Source organism: Acomys russatus, chromosome 6 (assembly GCF_903995435.1).
Source record: "Acomys russatus chromosome 6, mAcoRus1.1, whole genome shotgun sequence".
NCBI lineage: Eukaryota > Metazoa > Chordata > Mammalia > Rodentia > Muridae > Acomys > Acomys russatus.
Window position 1 is genome coordinate 43,837,493 of NC_067142.1, and position 4,526 is coordinate 43,842,018.

Genomic DNA, 4,526 nt, shown 5'->3' on the forward strand with positions numbered 1-4,526 from the left:
GTCTTTTCTCTCCTATCTAGGGTATGTGAGTTGGCAGGGATGTAAAAGCATTAAAGAAACCCAAATAAGGTAGGTTTGAAAAAGTTCAAAGCCCGCAGTAACTCAAACAAAGAATTTTTTTGCTTCATGGTTCCAAAGCACTAACAGTCCAGGATGGTGCAAATGTTAGGCATGCTGCCAGGAAGAGGAAGATAAAGGTTCACATCACAGGAAGCGGAGACTGCAAACTGGAAGTGGCATGAAACTTTGAATCTCAAAGCCCAAACCCAGTGAGGTCCTTCCTCCAGGTAGCCATTCCAAAGAATGTCAGCAACTGGGATCTGAGCATTTAAAAGTGAAAGAATGTGGATAAAAATTATTAAAATGATTACTCCTAGAATTGAAAATCACTTTTTGGCTTTCCAGGGTCCTTTTTTGTACCAGCCTTTTCCACACCTTTTCTTCAACCCTTTTAATCCCCTAAAACTAGATAAGAAAGAAAAAAATAGTGAACAAAGGAAAGAAATCCATGGATAAAGTCAGAGATCAGAAAAGGGGAGCATTATCATTAGACTGCTTCCAGTTTGATTTTAACCTGCAGAATATAGGTTTTTCTTGTTGTTGTGTGCAACAACCAGCAACTAACCAATAATGCACCCAAGCTCTAGGGACTCTAGTATTTATATACCCTCTTAAGAGTCCTCAGTATTCCAAGTGTCACACAATCACATAAATGACCTCTAGTTGGCAAAACCATGCCCCTGCTAGAGCACAAGGCAAACCAAAGTCAGCTGGAATTAAAATGAAAACATATTCTTATAATATTGCCGTATTTTATAAAAGAACCCAAAGTTATCACTAAAACTTTTGTCAGGGTACTTTATTATAGCAACAGATGTGAAACTAAAATGTTAGCAGGTTTAATAAATATGAAAAAAATTCTCAGAACACAATTAGAAACATGGGGAAGGTATATAGACAACTATAAAATTGCTTAATCCAATTTTAATTAAAACATTGTTAAAATATTTCTTAGGGGATAGAGATTATGTAAGAAAAATTTAAAATACAATTTTGACGAATGTATTATATGGCAGACAAAATAATTGCTATCCAGATATATGTAAATGATCATCAATTTAACTTGAAATTGTGTTGGTTAGCAAGGTGGGTTAAAATAACAAGAGAAATGAAGCCTAATCTGCTGATTATATAATAAGGAGGATGCCCTTGATTTTCCTGTGCTCCCAAAGCAGTAATAATTGTTCTCTACTGTGGTTGAGGGTGCAGTAGATTATCAAAATGGCACACAATCATCAAGAGAGACTTTACTTCATTGTCATTGCAAACTAAGTTTTGCGCCCTTGATTAGGGTTGGACTTGGTCTTATGGTTAGGTTCAATTTTTGGGTTAGAAGCATCGTCTGTCATATTTAGGGTAATCAATGCTGTGATGAAACATCATGTCCAGAAGAAACTTGGGGAGGAAAGTGTTTATTTCAGTTTATACTTGCCCCCATCACTGTTCATCATCAGGGAATTTAGGAGAGGAATTCACACAGGGCAGGAACCTAGAGACAGAAGCTGATGCAGAGCCATGGAGGCCTTGCCATGTATGGATAGCTCAATTGTATTCTTATAGAGCCCAGGATCACCAAGCCAGAAATGGACCTACCCACAGTGGGCTGGGCCTTCTCCGAAACATCACTAAATAAAAAATGCCTTCCATTTTATGCAAGCATTTTCTTAATAGAATTTTTGTCAACTCAGGTGAGTTAAGCCTATTTCAAGTTGACATAAAATCATCCACACTTACACCTAAAGGGAGTGTATCTTGAAAAGAGGGAAGGAGCTGAAGGACTTGCCTTACTAGAAAGGAAGAGAATGTTTAGTAAGGTATATTAAGTGAGTAAAATCTGTTTTCTATACAAGAGGAAAAATTACGTTATGGAGGAAAAAATTCAACATTCAAATCACCTAAATTTATTCAAAATTTAATATAGAAAAAAGCCTGATAAAATTGTCCAAATTTTGATAGGACTTCATGTTTTTATTTAGTCCTAATATATGATGTTTTACAACATATACATATATGCAAATATATGTTTATAAAGGTTTCCTAGGTAAGTTTACTGCTATTATAGTATAATAAAATGAGTAGAGTAAAAATGTGAATTTAATAATTGCCATTTAATAGTTAAGGATTTTACAGCTATTTGATTTTTACAGTGAATAGTTTTATAATAAATCTTTTTATTCAGAGAAGTAGGGTCTATATATCATGCAATCTGTTTTTTTCATATTCGACCTTTTATCAAATACATGAATATAAATTAGAAATAGGAAAATTTGTTTAACTGTGGAATTAAATTAAAGGAAGACAAGTATAAGAAGTCTTAGTTTTTAAAAAAATTTGGCTTAATAGAGAAACGTTTAGACCAAGTACATTTAAGTACCCAGCAATACAATGAGTGGTCAGTCAACATTACCCACAGGGTTACAACCTGGTCATCAAAGATGGAGAATTTCTGTAGAAACTGGATTGTGTTCTATTTTGGCAAAATACTATGAGAGGTAAAGAGTATAATTCAAAATGAAGTACAAAAAAGAAACAAAAACAAAACAAAGCAAAAACAAACAAACAAAAAACTCATAGTTTTAGCAAGGCATGGCGGCACATGCCTTTAATCCTAGCACAGCCCTGACAGCCAGGACAATACAGAGAAACTCTGTCTTCAAAACAAAACAAAACAAAACAAAAACAAACAAACAAAAACCAGTTTAAAAAGTAGTATATGGGAGATGAAGTTTAAGATCCTATACTAGAAAATTAAAAATACATGTTTGGCATTCCTTTAGCAAACTTTTCCTTTAATAATTATAGTTATTCTGGAGATTATGTGATAAATATAAAGAATAAAATGAGAGGCACTTTGTACTGTTGATCATGAAGAATGAGAGCCCTTTAAATGGAAAGTTAAAAATGAAAAACATCTGGATAGTCCTTAGAAAATAATAAGTTAGGGACACCCTATGAACAAATTCAAGACTTCCACTTCATAATGAGAAATAGATAGCAAGAATTAGGGAGAGCAGAAGAGGGAGGTACAAGCGAAGAGATAACAATCAGGGTATAATCTGAATAAATTATTTAATAATAAATAAATAAATAATAAAAGTGGGACTTACCTTAACCGACAAAAAAATGTATAAGCAGCAAAGTAATGCTGAGAGTGGGAGAAATAGTCTTCAAGAGTGTAGAGCATACCAATTCGTTATCCAATACCATATTATAAGTCCTAAAAATATACATAGGCATAATATTATTCAGATTGAGTAGGTTATAGGTAGGAGTATGTGTGTATGTATGTATGTATGTATGTATATATTATTTAACAATATTTAAGTGAAAAATCCATAACATAAATAAGAAAGTGAATAAAAGGGAGTTATGGGAATATTTAGAACAGAAATTAAAAAATAAGTGTATTATAATATTATCACTAAAAGAAATAATTTTAAAAGATTAAATTTAAAATTTAAACACATGATTGATTATGTATGAGTGGTCCCATGTAAGCCTGTCATTCCAATTACTATGTGGATATCCTTTCCATATAATCCTCAGGGGCATTTTTATAATTCAGTTTATCTATTAGAGTTCTTTTACGCTTCTGTGTTTCTGTCTTTACCCTTCTCACCATATTCAAATATTCATTCAAGAAATTTCTAATTATTGAGTACTAGGTGACAGAAATACTCCCCTACATTTAACATCAGGGAACAGAACAACTAAACCAAATTTCTAAAGTCAAGTAATGTCGGGAGCCGGTCCGCCATTACAAGATGGCGCTGACTTCCCGTTTCCTGGTTCTTCACGGAGGCCCTTATGGCCAGTGCGCATGCACAAACACGTCACCCTTACATGACCCGCTTACGCGGGCGGTATGCTAATTAGGTATTCTCTAGAGCACCAATGACGGGAGGACACGTCCCTCTACGCCTTGATATTTCCTATATAAGCCAGGGATTTTACGGGGAGTGGGTCCTTCTCCATCAGTCTGCAGAGAGCTGTACAATAAAATGCTGTCAGGTGCTCGCTTCGGCAGCACATATACTAAAATTGGAATGATACAGAGAAGATTAGCATGGCCCCTGCGCAAGGATGACATGCAAATTCGTGAAGCGTTCCATATTTTTTGGAAGAGTGGATAAAGAAACTGTGGTACATATACACTATGGAATACTACTCAGCTATTAAAAACAAGGAATTCCCGAAATTTGTGGATAAATGGATTGAGCTAGAAATGATCATAATGAGTGAGTTAACCCAGAAGCAGAAAGAATCAAATGGCATATACTCACTTATATCTGCATACTAGCCCAAGGGGCATGTCCCACGAAAGCCTTCACTTACCAGGAAACTGGAACAGAGGGGAAGGCATCCTATTGGGACTCTAAATGAGAGACGCATGGGAGAATAGCAAAATATAAGGATACAGAGGGTCCTAGAAATCTACAAGTAGAACAATATGATAGGCAGATTTG

The 4,526-nt window shown here is 34.8% G+C and overlaps 1 non-coding gene across 1 annotated transcript; it reads left to right on the forward strand.

Moving 5' to 3' along the window:
• The first annotated feature begins 4,071 nt into the window (after positions 1-4,071).
• On the forward strand, positions 4,072-4,178 carry LOC127191249 (U6 spliceosomal RNA). The gene has a single exon (XR_007830865.1). It is a non-coding gene; the product is annotated as a U6 spliceosomal RNA (small nuclear RNA).
• The last annotated feature ends 348 nt before the right edge of the window (positions 4,179-4,526 follow it).